This window comes from Camponotus vicinus, unplaced genomic scaffold (assembly GCF_025532165.1).
Source record: "Camponotus vicinus isolate PSW18456_S1 unplaced genomic scaffold, iyCamVici1.0 SCAF_7, whole genome shotgun sequence".
Lineage (NCBI taxonomy): Eukaryota > Metazoa > Arthropoda > Insecta > Hymenoptera > Formicidae > Camponotus > Camponotus vicinus.
In genome coordinates this window covers 14,434,244-14,452,953 of record NW_028141979.1, presented here as the reverse complement: position 1 = coordinate 14,452,953, position 18,710 = coordinate 14,434,244, and the positions used below count along the sequence as shown (strand labels likewise).

General features: G+C 35.8%; 1 protein-coding gene across 7 annotated transcripts in view; it reads right to left on the bottom strand.

The window, feature by feature from the left end:
• Positions 1 to 18,710, bottom strand: part of LOC145974535 (putative multidrug resistance-associated protein lethal(2)03659) — a 338,604-nt gene that overhangs the window by 181,239 nt on the left and 138,655 nt on the right. For 2 of the 7 annotated variants that reach the window (XM_083104435.1, XM_083104433.1), the window contains exon 1: positions 16,728 to 16,842. The exons of the other annotated variants lie outside the window; for them this stretch is intronic. The gene's annotated coding sequence lies outside the window, so the exon portion shown is untranslated. Of the gene's footprint in view, positions 1 to 16,727; positions 16,843 to 18,710 lie in introns of those variants that run through there. 7 annotated transcript variants of the gene reach the window in all.

The following is an 18,710-nucleotide window of genomic DNA, read 5'->3' as shown; positions in this document are numbered from 1 at the left end:
ATCATAGGATTAGTAGATAAAATTTTTAAACTTTCACATCCTCGTTACCACGAAAAAAATTTTGCGGATGCGATCAATATTCTCCTCCATAACAATTATCCAATGGACTTCATTTCTAAAACGATTCATAATAGAATAAAACATTTAATCACAAATAGTAATATTCCAGAGACTCCTTCTCAAGCTACCACATCTCCGTCTCTTTCGTTTTTCACTATACCATAAAAAACTTTTCCGAGAAATTTTTCACTTTAGCAAAAGATTTAGATAAAACTTTGGCATTCACAGTAAAGAATAAATTAAATACAGTGGTAAAATTACACAAGGATTCTCTTACAAAGATGCATCAATCCAATATTGTCTACAAATTAAGCTGTAGTAACTGTGAAGCCTCATATGTAGACCAAACGAAAAGACAGCTAAAGACTCGTATTAATAAACACGAAAAAAATATTAATCAAAGAGATGAAGATCTTAATGTCATCTCCATATATAGAGACACAGGGTCATGAATTTAATTGGAATGAGGCTATAATTTTAGATAAGGAATCTTCCTACAAAAAGAGAATCATTTCTGAAATGTTACGTATCACACAACAAAAATTTGGTCTCAACATTCAAAGTGACACGGAAAAATTTGATAAAGTATATCTTTCGGTACTCAATAAATGCCAGTGATTAGATATATATCATTCAAAGCTTCCCGCCTTTACGTCCCACACGCCATCTACTTGTTAGTGTTTCTTCCGGTGATTCCCGCGCTCACCGCATTCCCGAACGCCGTTCCCCCACTTCCCTCCCATCTTCCCTCTTCCCCTCCCCCCTACCCGCCATGCCTGCGGCTCTCATTGCGTTACGACGCACATTGCCGGTATCTTTTGTTACGCATTTTGCGTGTGTTCTCTTTACAACGTGTATCTTTAACTTTAATAACGGCTATATTAATTGCGTGAGAGTATGAAAATCATATCTCGATTGTGGTTCTTTTTATTTTTCATTGCAATTATATTGTTCTGTTTGAGCATGTGCTTTTGGCGTAAGATGGTCGCTCTGCTTATTCTTTATAATTTCAGATATTTGATCTCCTACAAGTGCCCTTTCTCATCTGTATTAGCGAATGTTTGCATAACGCGTTATTTATTTTGGCTTCGAGGCATATCATTTCTGCATTGTATCACACGCAATAAATTCTCGAGAGTATGTGACTGCATGATTCATAACCGTTTTACAGCAAAGGACATAAGCAAGGTGAGCTTCCTATTTTTGCGTCGAGCCGTTGCTCGAATTTTGTTGTTTCATTATTAACTGTTGGATGAGGTAATCTCATTTCAGTACGAGCGCCTGTGAGCATCTGATGTACAATGTATGAACACATTTTATATATATGTATTATAGCACGATGATTTGGGATTTTGGAGCTCACCGGCTCACTCGTGCGCTAGCGGTCGAACGATCATCACATGTTTATCCGATTCAAGAGATTATATTGAACATTGATTGTAAAATATATTTTAATTTCTGTAATAATTATTGTGTGCTCCTTTTTTGCTGCGGTAAAACCTTCCAACATTAACTCTGTAATTTCATTTGACTTTTGTATGTTTTGCGAATTTCTTTCAATTTCAAAACTATGTTATAAATTTGAGTGAAATAAGAATGTGGACTCTACCAGATCCTCCAAAAAAAAAATTTTTTTTATTACTTTGACTTTTGTGTGATGACTATAATTTCAAGTATTTTTTTAATATAAATCAGTTAATTGTTTATATGGTTTTGACATTGAAAAGGACCTGGAGTAAGGTCGAAACGTCTGTCGACAGAATTTCTTACATATTATTTGCGGTTTTTATTTTGTATGAGTAATATGCTCCAATAATTATGTAATATCATTTAAAAATTTTTCTACGCAATACGTTCAGCGTTTCTGGTTCTATTGCCTTTACCTTTGATTTGCGATTTTGATCACATGAACCTCTTGTTACAAATCTATTATATTTTAATAATTGGAGGGGTAGCCAAACGGTGGCATTTGTTAAAAGAAAAAATTAAGATCCCGTATTTTGAATTTTTAATCGGTTTGAGGCTGGTCTTGAATTCAACCTTCTTTAGTTTCAATGGGACGGTTTACAAACAGATTTTTGGCACACCTATGGGGTCTCCGCTTTCCCCCATATGCGCGGATATTGTTTTACAAGACTTAGAAGAGAAAACGGTAGTACACCTCCCCTTCCATCTTCCTTTTTACTACAGATACGTAGATGATATTGCTTTAACCGCTCCTTCGGTTTTTCAGATCTTATTCTCCAAACTTTTAATTCGTTCCACGAAAGATTACAATTTACTATAGAAATTTCTGACAACAATTGTTTAAATTTTCTAGATGTTTCAATTATTATCAATAACAACCATTTGAAATTTGATTCGTATAGGAAACCTACTTTTTCGGGACGATTTCTAAATTTCTTTTCTCAACATCCGTTAACGCATAAGAAGGGTGCTATCATTGGTCTTACTGATAAAGTGTTTAAATCATCTCACCCTCGATACCACGAAAAAAATTTCAAATTCATAATTGATACATTATTAATGAATGGTTATCCTATGGAATTTGTTTTTACAACAATCTCACACAGAATTAAATCTCTCATTCATAGCAATATCAACATCTCGGCTCTTTCCGATTCCCCCCTCCCTCCTCTCGTTCCTTTTTTGTCATCCCGTATATTAATAGTGTCTCAAAACTTTTAAAAAAAATTGCCTTGGACAATAATAAATCATTGGCATTTGTGGTTAACAATAAACTAAATAGATTCATTAAAGTATATAAAGATCCATTATCGAAATTAAATCATGCCAACGTCGTCTATGAAATTAAGTGCAAAGATTGCACCGCCTTGTACGTAGGACAAACTAGTAGACAACTTACTACTAGAATTAAAGAACATAAATCTAACATTAATAGGCCCGCTGAATCTCTCTCGGTGGTCTCTAATCACCGACTCGAGGACATGAATTCAAATGGGATGAGATAAAAATATTAGACGAAGATTCTTCGTATCTTAGAAGAATAATTTCTGAAATGATTTATATTACATGGCAAAAAAATAGCATAAATAACAAAATGACATTGTTAACTTAGATAAGGCTTATCTGCCCATTACATAAACTCTTTCTCTGCATGTGAGAAAGTGGGCTAAACTTCTTTTGTGTTCCGCTCCTGTATTACGCTCCCCCTCCTTCTCTCCTGTCTTCGAGATTCCTTCGCTTCCTTTATCGCAACTCAGTCTATTGCGCCATTTGGGGCGGCGTGTGGCTAAGGCGGCAAAGTACTTGCCTGCCATATAGGCCAAAAAGGGGTCTTGAGTTCAAGTCCCGCTGAGGCAGAAAATTTATTTCTGCGATATAGCCGCCCCAATCCCCCTCCTACTCCTTCCCCTCATCCTTTCCCCTTCCTTACCTATGACCCCTGATTGTTATACTTTATTTAATGTAAGAAACTCTGCTGATTATTAATACTCACGAAGATATCTGGCAGCATGGGCGAAAAATAATATTGCCCAGTGCCACAACAGAAATACAGAATATACATATTGCGCCATTTGATCGGCGACACATCACTCTAAACTCTCTGATTCTGATTTCGTCGATATGTGCTTTCGCTCTTTCTTCGTGGTTCTTTTACATGAATTATTGCGGTCTCTGCATGTATGTACATTCTACATGATCAATTATTAATTTTCCTTTATTCTTCTTTTTTCCTTGCTTGGTTGCTTGGTTTTGTTTGCGGGAATGCGTGTTGCTTTGTTCTTTTTTATTTTTCAGATCTTTTTTGCTTGTGCTCATGGACAATATAAATTTGCAAAATTAACAATTATTCCTGTTCGCATTGTTGGCGTCACTACAACACATATACACGCTTTTTGTTTATACCATCAGAACACGACTTCTAAGATTTTTTGTCTCAGTTCTTCCGCACGGCTCCGATCTGCGTTTTGGAGCACAGGTGAGTGACTCGCGGCCCCTCAGGCATTTCCAATGCGATTATAATAATATTCTTTTGCGAAACTTATGTTATATTGTAATTTTCTTTCTATCATTGTCTTTAAAATATTTTTTGAAATTGTATGATAGCGATTTGACATTATGACATTATTATATCGAACACTTTATTGACTGCGTTTTTTGTATATATTTTTATATGGTCTCTTTGTGTTTCGGCATTGAAAATGATCCGGAGAGGATCAAAACGTCTGCGGTTTTATTTTGAACTTTGATTTAATGGTATTTTATATCCTTTGAGGAATAATATTTGATATATTTAATTTGTTTTTTTGATTTGTGTCTGTACCTTAATTTGCGTGCACTGCAGTCGAAAGTTAACGCTGGTGGTTCACATTAGCCTTTTTGAATAAGTCTTTATTAATTTTTTATCTATCAAACCACTTTTATTTTTTCTAATTTGTTATATAATTCTTACCGTCTGACTTCCTCCCACATACATCCCTATCTTTTCTGGAGGCTTGCCACGACCCCATTTAGAGTCCATCCACCACTGTTATTGGCACAGTGGGGATATTAGTATTTACTAGAGGGATCTTGGGGGATGTGGTCACTCTACGGCGTTGTGCTCGTCGGTGCCGTCTCTACGGAAGGTCAATCGGAAGCTAGCATGCAGTGCACGCGAATACCTCCACCGGCACTTATTTGGCCAGCGAGCGACCTTTTCAAGGATCCTCCATGGCAATCTCCATGGAATTCTTTTCGTGCATTGCATGTTGGCTTCCGACTGATCTTCCGTAATTAAACTTAAATACGAGAAAGAAGCGTCACGTAGCGGTAAACGAACAAACTAGTGATCATATAAAATCATATATATATATATATATATATATATATATATATATATATATATATGATTAGATACAATTATATATTTTTAAATAGAATTAAATTAGAAATCTTTATCGGCTCAATTGTATACAATTGTATAAATATATGTAACTATATCAAATAGGTGCAATTATACAGGGTGTAACTGAAAAAGCGCCCACGGAGCAAACAGCGTTATTCCTGATTACAAACCAAGTCGAAAAGTCCTGAACCATTTTTTTCTATAATGCTTAATAAAGCGGTAATTATTGAGTGAAGTTGCGCCAATAAGCACCGACCTTTAGCCGGGCGCACATCAGTGAGCCGCGCGCTTGATAGTGTGCGTGAGCGCTCCGCCGCTACGGCGCTATGTCATGCCGCTATCGTGCAATATTCTTATGCGTCGTAATAGTGCGAAAAACTTTATTTTGCATTAAAAATCGTATTTCTTTCGTCAAAAGCGTTTCCTTAAAGAAAATTTCGACAAGGAGGCTAAAGGTCGGTGCTTATTGGCGCAATTTTACTCAATAATTACCGCTTTATTAAGCATTATAGAAAAAAATGACACAGGACTTTTCGACTCTATTTTTAATCAGGAACAATGCTATTTGCTCCGTGGGCGCTTTTTTAGTTACACCCTGTATATAGATTTATATAATTATATTAAATTATATATAATAATAAATAATAAGAGAGATATATTTATATTATTATTTATATGTAATTTTATTAAAATATTTGCAACTTTATATCAAATTATATAAAATTATATCGAGTATAATACTCGAACAAGAATTCTAATATAATTTTGCGTAATTCGATACGGAGTTACAAATATCTCGATATAACAATATAAAATAATATATTAATGATAGTATAAATAGATCTTAATATATATAATTATATTTAAATTTATCTAATTGTATATAATTATCTATAAACTTTTTTTTCCGGGTTGTTACTAAGCATGTGACAAGAAGCGTTGGCGCTCTATAAATGACAACAATTATGTATGAGTAATCTACAAGGGTGCAGTCCCACGGAACATCGCGCGTATCGCGGATTGTGCGTATTGAAAATCTAATCAATCATGGACGTTCTGCTGTCTTCGGAATACAAAAGTTTTGTTCTTATGGTTCCCATGTTGCGGAATTCGCAGCGGGTCAGGCGGATAGTCAACGAAATGATTTTCCTTATTTCCTTCATTTTAACAGTCTTGTGATTGACAAACCGCTCATTCACTTATGTGAATTCCACTCTATGGGAATAAGAAGTAAACGAAAGATTTATAGTATGTATGTAGTGAAGTAAATTTATTGAATTTATTAATTTGTACGGTTTAATTAAATAAAAAAATTACAATTGATTTAATAGATGCAAAATGAAATCGAAAATAATGTTGTTTTTGATTTTTTTATTAATGAAATGTCTAAAACGAAGCTATAATATTTTTATTAAACAGAAATAGATCATAAAATTATTAAAATGTATACATTTTATTCTTTAATAATGAAAAGTGAGAAAAAAACTATTATCAATAAAGGGAAAACGAAAATATATTAAGTTAGACTAATATTTGCCATTGAACGATTTTTAGCACAAAGGGAACGAGCAATAATCTCGTTAATGAGCTACAACAACAAGATCATGAAAAATTTGTTAATTATTTCCGAATGAAACCAGCACTTTTTGTGAAATTCGATTATAGCACTTGACTTTACATTCGACTTTACATATAACGCTACAATAATGAACTCGGCGGAATGATAACGTATCAAAAAGCAGCAACATCTGCGATCGGTCAGATTTTCGATATGTGCAATCCGTGATACGTCCGATATGCTCCATGGACTGCACCCTAAGGGTCCCTTTCATGGATGTACCTTAGTGAGCGGGTGAGTTCAATAGCCGCAAGGCGAAGCTAACGCATCCAGTCCCGTTTGTCCGTTAAAAGTCATGTTCGGCGGGAAACTGCTGATTGCTTTAATTGCGACAAGACAGGCGAATCGAGAACAGGACTACAGGGATGAAAGATGCTCTGGAACCCGTAAAAAGCCGATTCATAGCACGATATATTTTAGTAAATGGTAAAAGGGACCCAAAAGCCCTAATTTCAACGTGAAGAAATTCATGGATCTATGACAATGGCAGCATTTATAAGACACATCGTTCACAATCTACGAAGTTAACTCCTCAATAGCTAGCTCCAAAACCCATAAGACACTGTAGTCAGAATACTTGAAATGTTACCCATTTGCTGGCATGCGCCTCGCATGGTAGGCCATACTCTAATATGGTCATTTTAGATCACGCTCTTGCATGGTAGAGGTAATAGTGCTAGCCACGGCAGTACCGATATTCGAACATACGAGGAGTCAATGACAACACGGGACGCTAATCGTCCTTGCCCGCTATTGTATAGAGGCGGGGAAATTGCAGTCATTCTGAGGTTTCCTATTAGGAGCCTATGACTTATCGGCGGTATCATTCTAAACTCGTGCTAGAGATTCCACATCGGCAGAATACCGCGTGTGAAACTTGCGATGACGAGAAAGGAAACACTCTCAAAGTTTCAACGAGGCGCATTGGACAGAGGAAAGCATGATTTGAGATACGACTCGGACTATACAGGGTGATTCTGAACAAACATTTGTCTTTAAAATATCAAATTCTTGAATGAATTCTAAGATGATTTTTCCTCTCGCAAAATTTTGCCCAGAGCTCAGTTTTTAAAATATAAAAGAAAATAGTTAACTAATTACGGAACGAGTACAAGAGGTAGGCAGGGACGGCGCGATATAGCGATTACGTGGGGCGCTCGCCACGATCAGCTGATTGCTATACGCGATGAGTGTAGCAATCAGTGTGTGTGTGTGTGTGTGTGTGTGAGAAAATGTGCACGCATATACGCACATGCACGTTAATTCTCTCTTTCTCTCTCACTTATTATTTATTCTTACCTTGTAGAGATTCATATTGCTGATAAATGAATGTCACACATGTAACACATAATTGATAACAATGAGACATTGTCCTAATACACACACATACACTCTGACACACCGTGTTAGACGAAAGCGAAGTTTTTTCTTTTCTTCTATCGTTTCTTCTTTCTATCGTATCTACTTACGAATTTACTCACGCATTTAATCACTCACGATCGATAAAAATTTACTAACGATTTATAAACGATTAACGCACTCAATTACTAACCACACATTCGTTTTATAAATTAATTATGAAAACGACACGAGAAAAAAGAAACGTGTTAACAATATACCGCGCGCGTTAATCGATGCGAAAACTGCGCGACGCACAGTGGGAGGAAGCGCGACTTGACTCGGACAAAGCTCCTAATAGATATATTTATTTTATAATCTTTATAGAAATGAGATTTCAATAACATATAAAGATACGAGGTCACATAAAAGTCATTTTCGAAAGCATTATAGTAGCGTTTGGAAGAAATATAGAAATACAATCAAGATTTTTGCTGTTATGATTTATTTCTATATTATTTCTATATTTCACTAAGAGATGAAAATAGAAAAATTCTTATCCATCTTTAAATAATTAACAAAAAAATAATAAGTAGTCACTACATGGTAAATAATATTAATACAAATAAACATATTTGTTACTTTTTTAAACTATGAATAACAAAAAAAATTAATAATTTCGAGAAAACAGAAATCTATAAGCTAATAAATATAACACAATAATATCTAATATATGTAAATACGTAAATTATGTAATATGTGTAAATTAAAAGTTTATTATTTCATTAAACTGAATATAGAAAACAAAACTCAATTGCACTAAGAAAAAAATCTGTCCATTTTCCTTCGTACTATAATTATTCAATTTTATTATCACTCCGTGATCATCACTTCGGAAACTTTTAAGAGTTGAAGTACTTCTGCATTGAGGCTGCTATCTTTTTTCGGTAATACAGATCTGATGGAAGAAATAATAGGATCTGATGATGTTAAAAATATGTTTAGTAGATCTTGACAGTTATCTTGTCTTGATATTTTACGGCATCTCTTTTCACGATATTTGCGAAAATCCTTATTTCGGGCTTCCTGAGCTTCTTCACTTAACATGCCAATAGGGAGTAGAGCGACAGAAATTACATCGAATCCATGGATGAGCACCTTATGAACAGCTGTTGGCATTGGATACCAATTATATTCACTAACATACAAACGCGCAGTGTCTATAGCATATGTTTTAAATGCATCTGCATTAATAGCAAAACCACATGATAATACTTTTAGGATCGTTGCGCATCTAGATATAAGAACTTCATTAATACCAGTGATTTCTGCTGAGAGAGTTGTATTTTCGAAAAATCTTCGAGCTGTATTTCCATCATGAGTTGTACCCTTTCCCTGAAGTACAACTCCTATCAACAGACCCATTTTTGACCGGAAATCTGCCTGTAAAATTGATTTCCGTGCTTCAATTTGGGCTTTTAAATCTTTTGTTGTGTACCACATTTTTACGTCCAATTTAGATGCAACGTGAAGAAACCACTCAAAAAATCTTATGTATGCATGCAGAGTAGATAGCCCATAATCACTAACACTCATGTCAACATTTCTTTGTAATACCTTATCAATATTATTGACATCTTTCGAAGTAACACCACACATATTACACGCTTGAGATGAAATAGTATACGTGATTGCGTGGCAAGTTTTTCCATCCAACATCGTCATACATAGTTTATGCTGAATTTTGACAATTTCTGTAAAACCAATCACTACAGTTGGTTGGAGGGCTTTAATTTGCTCATCCTTATATTTCTTTTCTTGAAGTATTACTTCAGTCGTTTCTTTTATAAATTGTAACCTTACAGGTCTACAAAAGCTAGTTGAAGAAAAGCGAGAATTTTGCCATTTACAATTATTTTACCATTATCGGAATAAACAAAAAGCTGTAGAGGCACCAAACAAGTCATAAACAAATTTCGATCTATCAAAAGTTCCTCATTATTATCATATTTTTGTATAGTCGAATGATTGCTGCTGCCGTCACATCCCCATTTACTAATGAGAATCAGTTTACTCCAGAGATTTGCTGGGAGACTCAATAATACATCTTTTTGCATTTCGATGATTCGATTGATCGTATGGTCCAACAATGCTTGCAGTCTAATCTCACATTTCGTGTCGTAACAATTATAAAATCTGTAGATGGATAACATTTTCGTTTGGCCTCTTTTACTTTATCATATGATGGATACAAATCTGCTCCCCTCGATTTAGCTTGCATTCTTGTCAAATGATAAGATGCTTTAGACATGTCAGTGTCTAACATGTAAGCAAGTGCTTCTCGAGGAGTGTATGGAGTGATATTATTTTTTTTTGTATTCCATGTGGCATTTATTTTCCTGCTACATATAGGTATAGTACTGTCTGTCATGAAGATAGCCTTTTTCACGAGATTTGCTTCTGTAGTTTTACCTTCCGAACGAAGCTGCATTTGCGCTGCATATGCTAATTCGTCTGCTGAATATCTGTCCTTGAGCTATTGAACTCTTCTCCGTTTACTACGATCGGACAAGGACGAAAAATGTTTCTGAGATTTTCTTTCTTCTATGGGAGAAAAAAAAGTTTAAGATTAATATAACAATATGTCATAAAAGAAGAATTATATGCTTTGATACCTGAAGAAATAGATGGAACTGTTAATGTAATATTTTGCATTAGCCAGATCTCATATTTCTTCAAAAACCTCTCTTTTCTTCTATTACATTCTTCCCATCTCTTTTTCACAGTTCCACATTGATTGTGAATTTTCTCTTTCACTAATTTCCATGCATCATCAGATATATTCTCGCCCAAAGTAGTTCTAATATAACAATTGACGTACTCATATCGTATAGGCCATGCTTCGAAAGATTTTTCCATTAATAATTCAAAAAGATCACGCCGGGATATTTTAAACGATATATTGATGTGACTGATATATTATATATTAATGCACTTACACGTATTTGCAGTGACAAATGAAACTCAAGTTTGAACTCGCGTGTCCAGTCGCGCCAGCTGGACGTTATTCGTCTAGCACCAGTACGATTTGTTATTGTTTTTTAACAAAAGCGCAAGTAGCCGCAGCTAATTTTTTTCAGATTTATGCTTATGGTTTAAGTCTTCGATTAACATTGAAATTTAAGTGTTGGCTTACGTTGGCTCTTTTATATTTCATGAGATACTTGTTGAACATCTTTATAAATATAAGAATTAATTACTATATAATTAAATTAATATTGATTCATTAAGCAGTGAATGCAATTAGTTGTACGAAGCCTATAAAAATAGAATTAAATGGAAAATAACTTATTTGCTTTATTTTTCATCAACATCGAGAACTGTGCAAACATAATACAAACATATAATGCACTAGATATTTTTACTACTTTCGGAATGATCATGTTTCGACCACGAATCAATGATACGTAGGCTATGTATGCAATAAGAACATATTCTATCATAATATTTAGGCATTCCTGACTGCAAAAAATGTTAATATGCTTCTGGATATAACATTTCATTTTTGACCTTTTGTCCGCGTAAAGCGACATTTCCTCCCACTGTGCGACGCGACGATCGTCGACAATAAGCAGGTTAGGTTGATACTAGCGCCTAGGACCTAGCGCTGCCGAACGTGCACGTATGGTATTACGCGTGAAGCGCAAGATGCTAGTCTGTCTTATAATTGGCTGAAGCCTCCGCATTGTGAATGCGATAATCTCGAAAATATAAAATGTATAATATAAAATGTACTCGTTTTTTTTAAATAACAACATTATTAATATAATAATATTATTAATATTAACATTATTAATATTAATATTATAACTAAACATTATTAATATTATATTAATATTAACTAAACATTATTAATATTAATATTATATTATTACTAATATTATATGCTTTGTTTCCTTTTTGCAACCGAGACAAATTATATTTTAAAATTAATAATTTGGAATTTTTAATTTAGATTTAATTTTTTAAATTATATTTTTTGCGAATAAGATGTTTCACGTAAAAATATGTTGGTCGCTCTGAAAAGAGCGGATTGTCTTTAGTCGCTCTGAGAAGAACGGATTGTCTTTGATCGCTCTAAAAAGAGCGGATTGAAAAAATCTTATAATAGGTGCTCAAAATGACCACCATCCATTCTAATGCAAGCTCTCATGCATTTTAATAAATTTCTTTGGACATTCTCCATCATATCTTCTTCGATAGCCCAAATAGCACGTCGCAATCTTGCATTTAAATCGTCGACATCCTCGGGCGAAGCGTTTTGTAAATTACTTCCTTACAATATTCCCATAAAAAAAATCTAAAGGATTAAGATCCGGGAATCTTGCGAGCCACCGTATCGGGCCATATCGACCCATCCAATGTCCAGGAAATTGCTCATTCAAATAATTTGTAACGATTCTGGCGTTGTGTGGCCCAGCACTGTCTTGTTGAAAAACAATCTTGTTTCTCTCTAATAATGGAACTTCTTCTAAGAATTTTGGCAGATTCTCTCTTAAAAGGTCCACGTATGTTTGGCCAGTTAAAATATCTGGAAGAACAACTGGGCCAAGTATTTGAGTTTCCATTATTCCAGCCCACAGATTGATTTTCCAACGAATTTGGAAATTTTTCTGTCGTGTGACTGGGATTTTCTTCACTCCAAATATGCATATTGTGTGAATTAAAAATTCCTTCTTGTGTGAATAACAATTCATCGCTGAATATTATATAAGAAGGAAATCTAGGATTTCGATCTACTTTTCGCAGAAAATTTTCGCAAAACGCTCGCAAATGTTGCACACGTGTATAATGATATGGATGCAATTTTTCTTCTTTGAGTATTCTTTGTACGGTCGAATAAGATAAGTTGTGTTCTCGAGCAATCACCCGAATACTTGATTCAGGATTATTCTCGAAAGCACGTATAATTTGCTCCGTGTTTCGCAAATTTCTTGCATCGCGATGTCGCGTGTCGCGGATTCGTCGCGGGAGGCGCGGAGGGGACATGGACCCCCCTCGAGGATCGTATAAATAAGGCAAGACGATCGATGCTGCAATCAATACCCTTCGATCATTAGAAGCGTTAAGAGAACGATATGGCATACACAAACGAAAAATATTATGATATGCTGATGGCACTTGGCGAGTATCATGGGCAATATCATATAGCTGCAAGAAGATACGCTGAATTGTATCCGACTCGAGCAAAACATCCGTCTGCTGCCGTAATACTTCGTGCAGCTCAGAGACTGTACGAGACTGGTAGTGTCCTTCTAAACAAACACGACACTGGAAAACATCGCGATGCAAGAAATTTGCGAAACACGAAGCAAATTATACGTGCTTTCGAGAATAATCCTGAATCAAGTATTCGGGTGATTGCTCGAGAACACAACTTATCTTTTTCGACCGTACAAAGAATACTCAAAGAAGAAAAGTTGCACCCATATCATTATACACGTGTGCAACATTTGCGAGCAGAAGATTATCACGCAAGACGAACGTTTTGCGAAAATTTTCTGCGAAAAGTAGATCGAAATCCTAGATTTCCTTCTTATATAATATTCAGCGATAAATTGTTATTCACACAAGAAGGAATTTTTAATTCACACAATATGCATATTTGGAGTGAAGAAAATCCCAGTCACACGACAGAAAAATTTTTAAATTCGTTGGAAAATCAATCTGTGGGCTGGAATAATGGAAACTCAAATACTTGGTCCAGTTGTTCTTCCAGATATTTTAACTGGCCAAACATACGTGGACTTTTTAAGAGAGAATCTGCCAAAATTCTTAGAAGAAGTTCCATTATTAGAGAGAAACAAGATTGTTTTTCAACAAGACAGTGCTGGGCCACACAACGCCAGAATCGTTACAAATTATTTGAATGAGCAATTTCCTGGACATTGGATGGGTCGATATGGCCCGATTCGGTGGCCCGCAAGATTCCTGGATCTCAATCCTTTAGATTTTTTTTATGGGAATATTGTAAGGAAGTAATTTACAAAACGCTTTCCCCCCGAGGATGTCGACGATTTAAATGCAAGATTGCGACGTGCTATTTGGGCTATCGAAGAAGATATGATGGAGAATGTCCAAAGAAATTTATTAAAATGCATGAGAGCTTGCATTAGAATGGATGGTGGTCATTTTGAGCACCTATTATAAGATTTTTTCAATCCGCTCTTTTTAGAGCAATCAAAGACAATCCGTTCTTCTCAGAGCGACTAAAGACAATCCGCTCTTTTCAGAGCGACCAACATATTTTTACGTGAAACATCTTATTCGCAAAAAATATAATTTAAAAAATTAAATCTAAATTAAAATTTCCAAATTATTAATTTTAAAATATAATTTGTCTCGGTTGCAAAAAGGAAACAAAGCATATAATATTAGTAATAATATAATATTAATATTAATAATGTTTAGTTAATATTAATATAATATTAATAATGTTTAGTTATAATATTAATATTAATAATGTTAATATTAATAATATTATAATATTAATAATGTTGTTATTTAAAAAAAAACGAGTACATTTTATATTACACATTTTATATTTTCGAGATTATCGCATTTACAATGCGGAGGCTTCAGCCAATTATAAGACAGACTAGCATCTCGCGCTTCACGCGTAATATCATACGTGCACGTTCGGCAGCACTAGGTCTTAGGCGCTAGTACCAACCTAACCTGCTTGTTGTCGACGATCGTCGCGTCGCGCAGTTTTCGCATCGAGTAACGCGCGCGGTATACTGTTAGCACGTTTCTTTTTTCTCGTGTCGTTTTCATAATTAATTTATAAAACGAATGTGTGGTTAGTAATTGAGTGCGTTAATCATTTATAAATCGTTAGTAAATTTTTATCGATCGTGAGTGATTAAATGCGTGAGTAAATTCGTAAGTAGATACGATAGAAAGATGAAACGATGGAAAAAAAGAAAAAACCGCTTTCGTCTAACACGGTGTGTCAGTGTATGTGTGTGTATTAGGACAATGTCTCATTGTTATCAACAATGTGTTACATGTGTGAGAATCATTTATCAGCAATATGAATCTCTACAAGGTAAGAATAAATAATAAGTGAGAGAGAGAGAGAGTGGGAGAGGGAGGGGTGGGAGGGAGGTGAGGGAGAGGGATGGAAGGGCGGGAGGGGCGGGAGAGGGCGGGAGAGGGGGGGTGGGAGGGAGGGAGGGGTGGAAGGGAGGGAGGTAGAGGGAGGGTGGGAGGGAGGGAGGGTGGGTGGGTGGTTGGGTGGGAGGGAGGGAGGGAGGGGGGAGAGAGAGAGAGAGAGAGAGAGAGAGAGAGAGAGAGAGAGAGAGAGAGAGAGAGAGAGAGAGAGAGAGAGAGAGAGTTAACGTGCATGTGCGTATATGCGTGCACATTCTCTCACACACACACACATACACGCGCGCGCGCACGCACGCACTCACACACTGATTGCTACACTTATCGCGTATAGCAATCAGCTGATCGCGGCGAGCGCCCCACGTAATCGCCTATATCGGACGGTGAATCGCGCCGTCCCTGCCTACCTCTTGTACTGGTTCCGTAATTAGTAAACTATTTTCCTTTATAGTTTAAAAACTAAGCTCCGAGCAAAATTTTGCAAGAGGAAAAATCGTTTTAGAATTCATTCAAGAATTTGATATTTTAAAGACCAATGTTTGTTCAGAATCACCTCGTATACCATGCACGCGACTGAAGGCCTGATAGTTCCCGGGCCCAGGGAAGCCCTCTGAATTTGAATAATGCAAAGTGATTAATCAGACCCTGGGGTTTGGTATTGAGATCGGGTAGGTGTCCTCCTGTGATTGGTCGCCAATATTGAAATCCTCCAAATGAAAAAGTGGAATCACGAATGATCTTTAATGAAATAAAGTGATAAGTGATGAATAATTGATGGAGGTATAATTGATGATAAGATACAATTGGCAACACCGGAGCTGGCAGTCGTTGTCTCGCCGTCCATGCTAATTAAGAAGGACGATAGGACGGCTGGACGGTGGATAGTATCGTTGCTCGAGTGGGCGGTGTAGCACATGGGAAGTCCCTTCGGAGATCGATCCGAAACAATAATTACACCTTAAAGATGCCATAATATGCGGCGTAACTTATGTGAGCATAATCTAATAATTTAATAATAGTTATGCCATTTTGAGAATCGGCACTTATATAGAATGTCCCACATAATACACAATATGACAGAAATATCAGCAATATTATTTTTCCATAGTAATATGGCAATAAAGGATAGCATAAATATTACTAGATATTATAAAGATACTAGGATATTAGAGATGTTATTAGAGATATTATAGGAGATATCGCAGTAACATGTTCGCCCAAATAAATCGCAATAATATAATGTTGACATATCACAATTGTATTACCATATTTATAATATTTATATAATATTGCAGAGAGAGAGAGAGAGAAAGTGAGAGAGAGTAGCTGAACTATTTGCTGAACCATTTATGCATCCAATTTCAAATAATTTATTTAATATTTTGAATCCTCGTTGTGAGATGATATTACAAAATTATACTGAAAAAGAGATAAAGACTTTGGATCTTATGTTAGTATCTATCCTTTGTAGATTTTATATTCAATTCATGACGAATTCATGAGAAATTAAATACGAGTTAAGATTTCACCGCGTAGTGGCAAATGTAGAAATACGTGTATAACACTATTTTATTGCAATAATATGTAACACTATTATTTTGCGATAATTACTGCAATATTATTGTTGTAATGTTGCAAAATAATTCGTATAATATATTGCAATTTTATATCATATAAGTAACTTACATTATATTATTTGTTATTTCTATGTTGTATTACTCCAACAAACAATGTTTGCTGGGTAAAGGACTGGTACTAATATAAGATCCAAAGTATCTCAGTAAGCAAAATGTTAGCAGGTTGGCAGCAGATTAGCAGCAAACTCGATCAGAATCCCACACCAGAACCGTAGCCATCTGTGTCCGCATTAAGCTTTTGTTTTGGCGACAGAGTCTGTAAAACATAACCTGTCAACAAACTGTCGGCAGAAACCGAGCAGGATCTGCGCGATGCAATTTGATGCTAGATTGCCAGTAGAAACCGAGCAGAATCTGCGCATGCAACCTGATGGCAAATTGACAGCAGAAACAGCACAAGATTTGCGCTTACTTTTATTAATGTTATATAAATGTGTTGGGTTTAAGCAGAGTAACACACACGGATTGCATATAACTATATATTTATCGAATACACTACAAATGTCCGGGCGCCGATATTACGTAAGTATAAAATTAACTGTATTAATAACGAGACGATGTGTAGCACAGACTCTCTCCGACTGACTCTAAAAAGTAACTAGACAACAGGAAGAAACTGTCTATCAGCGGCGACCCTAGCCCGCGTAAATTAAATATGTAACCATGAGTATCTAACTAGAAAATACACTGAGATATCATTCTAACACCCCCTCTATCGCTGTGTATTATCTTTCGTATATTGACCTAATTGTAACATGGAAATATACTTGTCGTGTTTTGTTTTAGGTAGAGATTTTGTTAGAATATCCACTATCATTGAATCGGTTCTTAAATACTTTACGACGATATCTCTTTTCTCTACGAGTTCCCTTATAAAATGAAAACTTATATCTACGTGTTTGCTACGCTTGTGGAATACTGCATTTTTAGAGAGTTCGATGGCACTTTGATTATTACAGTAGACTCTAATTGTATCCTTTACGAACTTTTCGAAGCCCATGTGCGTTAATAACCTTTTTATGTATATAATTTCCCTCGATATCTCAGCAAGTGCCGCGTATTCGGCTTCCATTGTTGACAGTGCGACTGATCCTTGTTTCTTCGACTTCCAACTAATAGGACCGTTTGCCAAGATAATTATGTTACCTGTACAAGACTTCCTATCGTCTACGTCTCCAGCCCAATCCGAGTTCGTATAGGCTGTAACATCTTCCGAATTTTTGATGTAATTAATACCGTAACGTTTCGTCCCTTTTAAGTATCTCAAGACGTGCTTTGCTAATAACCAATGCGTTCTTCCTGGATCATTGCAGAAGCGACTCAGCGTGTTAGCTGCAAACGCTATGTCTGGTCGTGTTGCGTTCGCAAGGTAGTTGAGTCCACCAATGAGCTCTCTGTATGGTCGGTTCTTCATTTCTTCTCGTTCGATCTTCTGAATTTGGAGTCATGTCTCTCATGATCTTGATATTAGACTCTATAGGTGTTGATGCTGTTTTCGCGTCTTCCATGTTGAATTTTGCTAGCAGCTCATCGACGTATTTTTCCTGTGATAGAATTATGCTTCCAGTTTGGCCTTCTCGTTTGACTTTTACGTCAAGAATGTCGTGTATTGGACCTAGATCCGCTATTTTGAACGCCGACATCAACTTGGATTTCGTTAGTTCCAAATTCTTTATATTTCTTGATGCAAGGATAAGATCATCAACATAAATTATTACGATAACTCGTTTGTTACCTTCGCCGAATAGATATACACACGGATCGGCTGCTGTGCGCCTGCCTCCGTTATTCGTAATATATCCATCGAGCTTTTTATACCATTGCCTGCTTGACTGTTTCAGCCCGTATAATGGTTTCAGTAATTTGCAGACTTTAGATTCTTCACCACGTTGAACATACATCTCGGGTTGCTCCATGTAAACTTCATCGGTGAGTTCTCCTTGTACGTAGGCCGATACTACGTCCATTTGATGGACGTGCAATTCTTCGTTTACTGCTGCTGCAAGCAAAATTCATATTGAGTCGAATCTTG